This window comes from Thalassophryne amazonica, chromosome 4 (assembly GCF_902500255.1).
Source record: "Thalassophryne amazonica chromosome 4, fThaAma1.1, whole genome shotgun sequence".
In the NCBI taxonomy this organism is placed as follows: Eukaryota; Metazoa; Chordata; class Actinopteri; order Batrachoidiformes; family Batrachoididae; genus Thalassophryne; species Thalassophryne amazonica.
In genome coordinates this window covers 70,523,365-70,535,689 of record NC_047106.1, presented here as the reverse complement: position 1 = coordinate 70,535,689, position 12,325 = coordinate 70,523,365, and the positions used below count along the sequence as shown (strand labels likewise).

Below are 12,325 nucleotides of genomic sequence, written 5' to 3'. Positions count from 1 at the left end.
TCATACGAGAGGGACAATAGATGCGTCTTAAGTCTATACTTGAAAGTTTTTACAGAATCTGACTGTATTATTGATGCAGGGAGATAATTCCACAAAACAGGTGCGTGATAAGAGAAAGCTCTGTGACCCAGATTTTTTATTCACCCTAGGGATACAAAGTAGCTCTGCGCTGTGAGAATGCAGAGCCCGGGCCGGTACATAGGGTTTAAGTAGGTCAGCTAAGTAGGAAGGTGCCAGTCCATGAACAATTTTATAGGTTAATAGCAGAACCTTTAAATCTGATTTCATAGGGACAGGACGCCAGTTAAGAGATGTCAAAATGGGTGTAATTCCTGTTAAAACTCAGCAGCATTTTGAACCAATTGGAGACCCCTAAAGGTGCGTTTACACATATGTTGTGAAAGTGTAGGTACACGGACCCACAACAGGGGGCGCAAATGAACGGACAATGGAGTAGGTCAAATAACAACAATTTACTGTTGCGAATGTGCACAACCAATACAACAGATTACAACACTAGACAGGAGTCAAATCACAAAGGTGTCGTGTGGGCAGGCTCGAAGATAGGAGACACCTGTCCAAAGCAGAACCGGAACCACACGATTTCCTCCGCCACCAGACCCCGGGAATACTGGAGCCACCAAGTCCCGAACTCCCAGGTGGCCACTGCCTCCGCGTGTCGGATCTGGTACTGCTGGCGAGGAACAAAAAGCAGTTAAATGAGGGCGCGTTTGCACCCAGCAATCCGTATGGCAGGAAAGCTACCTCCACCTCTCGTTGGAAAAGTAGTTCACAATACAACGCTCAAGTAACAAAAGGATACTGTCTCACAGTCAGCTGAGGTACGTTACCTTCAAGGTAGAACGATATCTCGGCAAAGAGGTGGAGATGTCGTCTGGCTGATATACCAACACTGATCCTGATGAATGGTGACAGCTGTCAAAGATGATGAGCGTCAGCTGTCACCCTGGCTGCTCCTGTGAGGCGGCAGCACCCTCTGGTGCCTGGAGCCCGCACTCCAGGCCGGGCGCCCTCTGGTGGTGGTGGGCCAGCAGTACCTCCTCTTCAGCGGCCCACACAACAACATAGGCAAGACGCATTCCGAATGTCATATCTGCGTCATTCTTGGCACATTCCTGACATTCTTAACGTGACTTAACGCATCTGAATAGGTTTCTTAATAATGCGTGTTGGTGCGTGATATTTTTGGTTGTCAAAAAATCTTCCACGAATGTCACGCACCACCCTCATTTCGCTTCATGTCATGGAGGTCACAACTGAGCGTGTTGAGCTGTCTTGATTAGTGATGATCCTTAATAGAGCGTGACAGCGTTAGTTTTTGACGTGCACACAATTAAACCCTGCTGCACTGCATTCAGTTTCATTGCTGCAGTATGCTGAAGGACAGTGACGCCAAGTCAGCTAAAAGTCTCATTCCAGTGCTCCTCAGTGTGCTCCTACAGGTGTTCCACCTGCTGCATGTGACTGATGTTTGGGAAAACGAGTGAGACGAGAGCCACGTGAAGCCACACATCTGGCTTTCTCTGTCTCCTCCTCCTCTCTGTGCCACTCCATGGCACAGAGCCCAACTAAACATGCAGACACAAAGTTCTTCTGCTGTGGCTGTTGAGGAAAAACTAGAACGATCTGAATTGTTCAGCAGCTGACGGTTGGATGAATATGGGTGTGTGTGGAGACAATTCGCCTCATTCACAACGTGACAGAACTTAACGATGCGCTGTTATGCGCAATAGCGCACAACAGTATTATTCTTGACCGTGCGTAATGGTTCCTAATAATTCTCCAGCAACACATGCCATTAATCATAATGCGTGGTAACAGGTTGCAGCAGTTCCTGAGGACACCTGACGCCTCTGCCCCGAATCATCACATTCATGATCAGCGGCCAAGAATGTATACTTCGTGGTATTCGTGACTTGTCGTTATGTGTAAACACAGCATAATGCTGGACTGCGGTAAACCAGAAAATAGAACACTGCAGTAGTCCAGTCTAGAAGAAACAAATGCATGAATCAGGGTCTCAGTATCAGCCATAGACAGGATGGGACTAATCTTCACTATATTTCGCAGGTGGAAGAAGCAGTCCTTGTAATATCCCTAATGTGGAGGTCAAAGGACAACATAGGTTCAAAAATTACCACAAGGTTCCTCACTTTGTCAGTGCGATGTATGACACACGAGCCGAGGCTAAGTGTTAGCTGGTCGAATTAATGCAGATGTCTCACTTGACCAAGAACCATCATTTCGGTTATGTCGGAGTTTAAAAGTAGGAAAGTGCTAGACATCCAGCTTTTCAATAATCAAATCAAATCAATTTTATTTATATAGCGCCAAATCACAACAAACAGTTGCCCCAAGGCGCTTTATATTGTAAGGCAAAAGCTATACAACAACTACAGAAAAACCCCAACGGTCAAAACGACCCCCTGTGAGCAAGCACTTGGAGACAGTAGAAAGGAAAAACTCCCTTTTAACAGTAAGAAACCTCCAGCAGAACCAGGCTCAGGGAGGGGCAGTCTTCTGCTGGGACTGGTTGGGGCTGAGGGGAGAGAATCAGGAAAAAGACATGCTGTGGAAGAGACCAGAGATCAATCACTAATGATTAAATGCAGAGTGGTGCATACAGAGCAAAAAGAGAAAGAAACACTCAGTGCATCATGGGAACCCCCCAGCAGTCTAAGTCTATAGCAGCATAACTAAGGGATGGTTCAGGGTCACCTGATCCAGCCCTAACTATAAGCTTTAGCAAAAAGGAAAGTTTTAAGCCTAATCTTAAAAGTAGAGAGGGTGTCTGTCTCCCTGATCCGAATTGGGAGCTGGTTCCACAGGAGAGGAGCCTGAAAGCTGAAGGCTCTGCCTCCCATTCTACTCTTAAAAACCCTAGGAACTACAAGTAAGCCTGCAGTCTGAGAGCGAAGCGCTCTATTGGGGTGATATGGTACTATGAGGTCCCTAAGATAAGATGGGACCTGATTATTCAATACCTTATAAGTAAGAAGAAGAATTTTAAATTCTATTCTAGAATTAACAGGAAGCCAATGAAGAGAGGCCAATATGGGTGTAATGATGGGTGAATGAATAATAATGTAAGGCAATCCTCTAGGATTTTATGTGGATGAGATTACCAGCAGTTATCTGCATGTATAACTGAGTATCATCAGCATAGCAATGAAAAGTAATCCCAAAATGCCACAATATCTGCCAAAGGGGTGCTATATAAAGGAAGAAAAGCAATGGGCCTAAGACGGACCCCTGTGGAACCCCAAATTTCATGTCACTAAGGTTAGAGGTAGTGTTATGGCACAAAACACAGAATTTCACTGCCTCTACTGGTGGTTGGCTCTCACTGCGGTATTGTATCACTTCCTGTTCTGGAGCACAGCGGTGTTTTGCTGTATCTGTTAGCTGTTTAATCTGCGCGGTTAGATTGATCTAGTTAACTAGATAACGATTTGTTTCACAGTGCCTTAACTAAAGCACTCCCTCTGCTGAATCACCTCTAAATTATTTTCACATTATTCACTTTGTGTGTTTTTAGGAATCCGCTAGTGTAACGCAGCTACTAGCTCTTAGCTGGTTTAGCATGGCGGCTTCTCCTGTCTCTCCCGCACTTTTCTGCTCTGGGTGTGAAATGTTTAGTTATTCCTCGGCCTCCTTTAGCAGTAATGGTACTTGTAATAAGTGCAGCTTATTCGTAGGTTTGGAGGCCAGGCTGGGCGAATTGGAGACTCGGCTCCGCACCTTGGAAAATCCTACAGCTAGCCAGGCCCCTGTAGTCGGTGCGGGCCAAGGTAGCTTAGCCGCCGTTAGTTCCCCTCCAGCAGATCCCGAGCAGCCGGGAAAGCAGGCCGACTGGGTGACTGTGAGGAGGAAGCGTAGTCCTAAACAGAAGCCCCGTGTACACCGCCAACCCGTTCACATCTCTAACCGTTTTTCCCCACTCAGCGACACACCCGCCGAGGAACAAACTCTGGTTATTGGCGACTCTGTTTTGAGAAATGTGAAGTTAGCGACGCCAGCAACCATAGTCAGTTGTCTTCCAGGGGCCAGAGCAGGCAACATTGAAGGAAATTTGAAACTGCTGGCTAAGGTTAAGCGTAAATTTGGCAAGATTGTAATTCACGTTGGCAGTAATGACACCCGGTTATGCCAATCGGAGGTCACTAAAATTAATATTGAATCGGTGTTAACTTTGCAAAAACAATGTCGGACTCTGTAGTTTTCTCTGGGCCCCTCCCCAAGTGACATGTTTAGCTGCATGTTCTCCCTGAATTGCTGGCTGTCTGAGTGGTGTCCAAAAAATGAGGTGGGCTTCATAGATAATTGGCAAAGCTTCTGGGGAAAACCTGGTCTTGTTAGGAGAGACGGCATCCATCCCACTTTGGATGGAGCAGCTCTCATTTCTAGAAATCTGGCCAATTTTCTTAAATCCTCCAAACTGTGACTATCCAGGGTTGGGACCAGGAAGCAGAGTTGTAGTCTTACACACCTCTCTGCAGCTTCTCTCCCCCAGCCATCCCCTCATTACCCCATCCCCGTAGAGACGGTGCCTGCTCCCAGACCACCAATAGCCAGTAAAAATCTATTTAAGCATAAAAATTCAAAAAGAAAAAATAATATAGCACCTTCAACTGCACCACAGACTAAAACAGTTAAATGTGGTCTATTAAACATTAGATCTCTCTCTTCTAAGTCCCTGTTAGTAAATGATATAATAATTGATCAACATATTGATTTATACTGCCTTACAGAAACCTGGTTACAGCAGGATGAATATGTTAGTTTAAATGAGTCAATACTGTTGTGTGGGCCGCTGAAGAGGAGGTACTGCTGGCTCACCACCAGCAGATGGCGCCCTGCTTGGAGTGCGGGCTTCAAGCACGAGAGGGCGCCGGAGCCACTGGGAGTGACAGCTGTCACTCCTCATCAGCACCAGCTGTCACTCAGTCAACTCATCACCATCACCATAAAGGCCGGACTGCAACTCCACCTCCTCGCCGAGAAATCAGCTACTTTGGAGGTAATTTCTCTGCTACACTTAACTCTGACTTAGAGTCTGAACTTCTTTGCAGCCGTTTTCCTGTGGTGTGCCTTATCTGAGGGATTGGCGTTTTGGTGTGATCAGCGAAGGCTTCGCTTCACACCCCAACCAGATAAGTGGTTAGACAGGAGCTGCACGAGTGTGTGATTGGAGGTGGAGGTGCTCCCTCCTTACTGAACACAGACTGTGGGATTACTGAGTGTGCGTACTCACACTCACCTGTGCTGTTTCTGTTCTCTGCCAGCAGTACCAGGTCTGACAGCTGAAGACGGTGACCACCTGGGGACCCAGGACTTGGTGGCTCTGGTGTTCTTCAGGTCCGTTGGCGGTGAGGGCCGTGTGGGATCCGGCTCGGTTCTGGATGGGCGTCTCCTATCCTCAAGCCTGCCCACACGTCGCCCAACGTGTAATTGACTGTCGTCCCAAACTGATTGTTGTCTGTATTCCGTTGTGCACAATTTACAACATTAAATTGTTACTGTTTGGCTTATCCATTGCCCGTTCTTTTACGCCCCCTGTTGTGGGTCCGTGTTCCTACACTTTCACAACAAATACCCCCGAGTCACACTAACTGCCAGAACGCTCATAGCACGGGCCGAGGTGGAGGATTAGCAGCAATCTTCCACTCCAGCTTATTAATTAATCAAAAACCCAGACAGAGCTTTAATTAATTTGAAAGCTTGACTCTTAGTCTTGTTCATCCAAATTGGAAGTCCCAAAAACCAGTTTTATTTGTTGTTATCTATCGTCCACCTGGTCGTTACTGTGAGTTTCTCTGTGAATTTTCGGACCTTTTGTCTGACTTAGTGCTTAGCTCAGATAAGATAATTATAGTGGGCGATTTTAACATCCAGACAGATGCTGAACGCTGCATTTAATCTATTGTTAGACTCGAATGGCTTTGCTCAAAATGTAAATGAGTCCACCCACCACTTTAATCATACCTTAGATCTTGTTCTGACTTATGGTATGGAAATTGAAGACTTAACAGTATTCCCTGAAAACCCCCTTCTATCTGATCATTTCTTAATAACATTTACATTTACTCTGATGGACTACCCAGCAGTGGGGAATAAGTTTCATTACAGTAGAAGTCTTTCAGAAAGCGCTGTAACTAGGTTTAAGGATATGATTCCTTCTTTATGTTCTCCAGTGCCATATACCAACACAGGGTAGAGTAGCTACCTAAACTCTGTGAGTGAGATAGATTATCTCGTCAGTAGTTTTATATCCTCATTGAGGACAACTTTGGGTGCTGTAGCTCCTCGGAAAAAGAGAGCCTTAAATCAGAAGTGCCTGACTCCGTGGTATAACTCACAAACTCGCAGCTTAAAGCAGATAACCCGTAAGTTGGAGAGGAAATGGTGTCTCACTAATTTAGAAGATCTTCACTTAGCCTGGAAAAACAGTCTGTTGCTCTATAAAAAAGCCCTCCGTAAAGCTAGGACATCTTACTACTCATCACTAATTGAAGAAAATAAGAACACCAGGTTTCTTTTCAGCACTGTAGCCAGGCTGACAAAGAGTCAGAGCTCTATTGAACCGAGTATTCCTTTAACTTTAACTAGTAATGACTTCATGACTTTCTTTGCTAATAATTTTAACTATTAGAGAAAAAATTACTCATAACCATCCGAAAGACATATTGTTCTCTTTGGCTGCTTTCAGTGATGCCGGTATTTGGTTAGACTCTTTCTCTCCGATTGTTTTGTCTGAGTTATTTTCATTAGTTACTTCCTCCAAACCATCAACATGTCTATTAGACCCCATTCCTACCAGGCTGCTAAAGGAAGCCCTACCATTAATTAATGCTTCGATCTTAAATATGATCAATCTATCTTTATTAGTTGGCTATGTACCTCAGGCTTTTAAGGTGGCAGTAATTAAACCATTACTTAAAAAGCCATCACTTGACCCAGCTATCTTAGCTAATTATAGGCCAATCTCCAACCTTCCTTTTCTCTCACAAATTCTTGAAAGAGTAGTTGTCAAACAGCTAACTGATCATCTGCAGAGGAATGGTCTATTTGAAGAGTTTCAGTCAGGGTTTAGAATTCATCATAGTACATAAACAGCATTAGAGAAGGTTACAAATGATCTTCTTATGGCCTCAGACAGTGGACTCATCTCTGTGCTTGTTCTGTTAATTTGTTCATGTAAATGGGGAATCTTCTTCATAGACTAAGGTTAATTATGGAGTTCCACAAGGTTCTGTGCTAGCACCAATTTTATTCACTTTATACATGCTTCCCTTAGGCAGTATTATTAGACAGCATTCTTAAATTTTCATTGTTATGCAGATGATACCCAGCTTTATCTATCCATGAAGCCAGAGGACACACACCAATTAGCTAAACTGCAGGATTGTCTTACAGACATAAAGACATGGATGACCTCTAATTTCCTGCTTTTAAACTCAGATAAAACTGAAGTTATTGTACTTGGCCCCACAAATCTTAGAAACATGGTGTCTAACCAGATCCTTACTCTGGATGGCATTACCCTGACCTCTAGTAATACTGTGAGAAATCTTGGAGTCATTTTTGATCAGGATATGTCATTCAATACGCATATTAAACAAATATGTAGGACTGCTTTTTTGCATTTGTGCAATATCTCTAAAATTACAAAGGTCTTGTCTCAGAGTGATGCTGAAAAACTAATTCATGCATTTATTTCCACTAGGCTGGACTATTGTAATTCATTATTATCAGGTTGTCCTAAAAGTTCCCTGAAAAGCCTTCAGTTAATTCAAAATGCTGCAGCTAGAGTACTGACAGGGACTAGAAGGAGAGAGCATATCTCACCCATATTGGCCTTTCTTCATTGGCTTCCTGTTAATTCTAGAATATAATTTAAAATTCTTCTTCTTACTTTTTCATATGCAGCTGTTTCCATCATTTGAACTTTCCAAATAGCCAGTGTGGGAGTTTGTGGTTCCTTCCAACATTTTAGGATCAGACGTGCACAGGTTAATAGGCCAGCTTTCAATATTCGAAATTTAAATTTATATAAGTGTGGCACTACTGTTCTGTCTCCTAGGAGGCACAATCTCGGTGACCTTGGGAGTTTATAGTTCAACCAGTTTCCTAAATAGTCCAAAGTGATTTCCCACAGAGGAAAAACCCTTGGACATTCAAACATTACATGCATGTATGTACCACTTTCTCCCTTACATTTCCAACATAAATCGTCCCCCATTAGCTTCATTTTATACAGTCTTGTTGGAGAATAATAATATGTGGGGACTAGAAGGAGAGAGCATATCTCACCCATATTGGCCTCTCGTCATTGGCTTCCTGTTAATTCTAGAATAGAATTTAAAATTCTTCTTCTTACTTATAAGGTTTTGAATAATCAGGTCCCATCTTATCTTAGGGACCTCATAGTACCATATCACCCCAATAGAGCGCTTCGCTCTCAGGCTTACTTGTAGTTCCTAGGGTTTGTAAGAGTAGAATGGGAGGCAGAGCCTTCAGCTTTCAGGCTCCTCTTCTCTGGAACCAGCTCCCAATTCAGATCAGGGAGACAGACACCCTCTCTACTTTTAAGATTAGGCTTAAAACTTTCCTTTTTGCTAAAGCTTATAGTTAGGGCTGGATCAGGTGACCCTGAACCATCCCTTAGTTATGCTGCTATAGACTTAGACTGCTGGGGGGTTCCCATGATGCACTGAGTGTTTCTTTCTCTTTTTGCTCTGTATGCACCACTCTGCATTTAATCATTAGTGATTGATATCTGCTCCCCTCCACAGCATGTCTTTTTCCTGGTTCTCTCCCTCAGCCCCAACCAGTCCCAGCAGTAGACTGCCCCTCCCTGAGCCTGGTTCTGCTGGAGGTTTCTTCCTGTTAAAAGGGAGTTTTTCCTTCCCACTGTCGCCAAGTGCTTGCTCACAGGGGGTCATTTTGACCATTGGGGTTTTTTCCGTAATTATTGTATGGCTTTGCCTTACAATATAAAGCGCCTTGGGGCAACTGTTTGTTGTGATTTGGCGCTATATAAATAAAATTGATTTGATTTGATTTGAGAATGATTGGTTAGGTATGATGTCAACCATGCAAGTGTAATGGAGGCGTCACTGTGCAGATGTAGTTAGTAAACCTCACTCCCAACAGCTCAAAAGGATTTTCTGGTCACAAGGCCAGAACCCTGGGTTTTAGCCTTTTGGTTTGAGTCCGACTCCCATGCCGGAGATCGTGATTTCGCGTCCTGAGGGGAGTAAATGGGCGGAGTCATAACAACACAACACACAGTGTAGCTGTTACACAAGGGGACTCCTGGTAATCCTAAAATGATTTTCCAGTCATCCATCCATCCATCCATCCATTTTCTTCCGCTTTATCCGGAGTCGGGTCGCAGGGGCAGCAGCTCAAGCAAAGCCGCCCAGACCTCCCGATCCACACACACCTCCCCCAGCTCCTCCGGGGGAACCCCAAGGCGTTCCCAAGCCAGCTGAGAGACGTAGTCCCTCCAGCGTGTCCTGGGTCTTCCCTGGAGCCCCCTCCCAATGGGACGTGCCCGGAACACCTCTCCAGGGGGCATCCGGAAAAGATGCCCCAGCCACCTCAACTGACTCCTTTCGACATGGAGGAGCAGCGGCTCGACTCCGAGCTCCTCCCGAGTTACCGAGCTCCTCACCCTATCTCTAAGGGAGCGCCCAGCCACCCTGCAGAGGAAACTCATCTTGGCCGCTTGTACTCGCAATCTCGTTCTTTCGGTCATGAGCCAAATCTCATGACCATAGGTGAGGATCAGAACGTAGATCGATCGGTAAATTGAGAGCTTTGCCCCCCTGCTCAGCTCTCTCTTCACCACGACGGTCCGATACACGACTGCATCACTGCAGAAGCTGCACCGATCCATCTATCGATCTCACGCTCCATCCATCCCTCACTCATGAACAAGACTCCGAGATACTTAAACTCCTCGACTTGAGGCAAGGACACTCCACCGACCTGAAGAGGGCAAAGCACCTTTTTCCTGTTGAGAACCATGGCCTCGGATTTGGAGGTGCTGATTTTCATCCAGGACGCGTCACACTTGGCTGCAAACCGCCCCAGTGCACGCTGAAGGTCCTGATTTGACGAAGCCAACAGAACCGCAAACAGCAGAGATGAGATTCTGTGGTTCCCAAACCAGACCCCCTCTACACCCTGGCTGCGCCTAGAAATTCTGTCCATAAAACTAATGAACAGAACCGGAGACAAAGGGCAACCTGGCAGAGGCCAACGTGCACTGGAAACATGTTTGACTTACTACCGGCAATGCGAACCAAGCTCCTGCTGCGGTCGTACAGGGACCGGATAGCCCTTAGCAAAGGACCCCGGACCCCGTACTCCCGGAGCACTCCCCACAGGGTGCCCCGAGGGACACGGTCGAATGCCTTCTCCAGATCCACAAAACACATGTGGACTGGTTGGGTGAACTCCCATGAACTCTCGAGCACCCGATGGATCATGTAGAGCTGGTCCAGTGTGCCGCGACCAGGACGAAATCCACACTGCTCCTCCTGAATCCGAGGTTCAACCATCGGTCAAATTCTCCTCTCCAGTACTCTGGAATAGACCTTACCGGGGAGGCTGAGGAGTGTGATCCCCCTATAGTTGGAACACACCCTCCGGTCCCCCTTCTTAAACAGAGGGACCACCACCCCGGTCTGCCAATACAGAGGCACTGTCCCCGATCACCGTGCGATGCTGCAGAGGCGTGTCAGCCAAGACAGTCCCACAACATCCAGAGACTTAAGGTACTCAGGACGGATCTTATCCACCCCAAGAGCCTTGCCACCGAGGAGCTTTCTAACCACCTCGGTGACTTCGGCCTGGGTAATGGATGAGTCCGCCTCTGAGTCCCCAGTCTCTGCTTCCTCTTCAGAAGACCTCACGATGGGATTGAGGCGATCCTCGAAGTACTCCTTCCACTGCCCGACAACATCCCCAGTCAGGGTCAACAGCTCCCCACCTGCACCATAAACAGTGCTGGTGGAGAGCTGCTTCTGCCTCCTGAGGCGTCGGACGGTTTGCCTGAATCTCTTCGAGGCCGACCGATAGTCCTCCTCCATAGCCTCCCCGAACTCCCCCCAGACACGAGTTTTTGCCTCTGCAACCACACGGGCTGCGGCACGCTTGGCCTGCTGGTACCTGTCAGCTGCCTCTGGGGTCCCACCTACCAACAAAGATAAGTAGGACTCCTTCTTCAGCTTGGTGCCACGTGCACTTATGGACACCCTTGTGCTCGAACATGGTGTTCATGATGGACAAACTGTGACTAGCACAGAAGTCCAACAACTGAACACCACTCGGGTTCAGATCGGGGAGGCCATGCTTCCCGATCACCCCACTCCAGGTCTCACTGTCGCCGCCCACGTGGGCGTTGAAATCCCCCAGGAGAACAATGGAGTCCCCAGTCGGAACGCTATCTAGTGCCCCTCCCTGGGACTCCAGGAAGGTCGGGTACTCTACATTGCCGCTCGGCCCATAGGCCGAGACAACAGTGAGAGACCCGTCCCCAACCCGAAGGCGTAGGGACGTGACTCTCTCATTTACTGGAGTGAACTCCAACACATGGCGACTGAGCTGGGGAGCAATAAGCAATGCGACCCCACGTCTCCACCTGTCCCAGTGGGCAACGCCAGAAAAATGAAGCATCCAGCCCCTCTCCAGGAGTTGGGTACCAGAGCCCAAGCTGTGCGTGGAGGTGAGCCCGACTATCTCTAGTCAGTATCGCTCAACCTTCCGCACAAGCTCAGGCTCCTTCCCCCCTAGTGAGGTGACATTCCACATCCCAACAGCCAGGGGCTGTGAGCATGGACCGGGCTGCCGGGCCACCCGCCCTCGACCACCACCCAATCCTCTTTGCACCCGACCCCCATGGCCCCCTCTGCAGGTGGTGAACCCACAGGAGGGCGGGCCCACGTCACTCTTTCGGGCTGAGCCCGGCCGGGCCCCATGGGCTAAGGCCCGACCACCAGGTGCTCGCGCGCGAGCCCCAACCCCAGGCCTGGCTCCAGAGTGGGGCCCTGGCTCTGCCATACTGGGCGACGTCTCGGTCCTTGATTTTTTACTGGTCATGGAGGTTCTGAACTGCCCTTAGTCTGACCCGTCACCTAGGACCTGTTTGCCTTGGGAGACCCTACAGGGAGCAGAAAGCCCCTGACAACATAGCTCCTAGGATCATCCTGGTACGCAAACTCCCCCACCACGATAAGGTGGCAGCTATCTGTATTTTTAAAAACTTTGGCCCCTTTTTTCTGAACTCTCCCCA

At 47.4% G+C, this 12,325-nt stretch overlaps 1 protein-coding gene across 1 annotated transcript in view; it reads left to right on the top strand.

Moving 5' to 3' along the window:
- Positions 1-12,325, top strand: part of LOC117508943 (transmembrane protease serine 2-like) — a 62,669-nt gene that overhangs the window by 28,473 nt on the left and 21,871 nt on the right. The window lies entirely within an intron of this gene.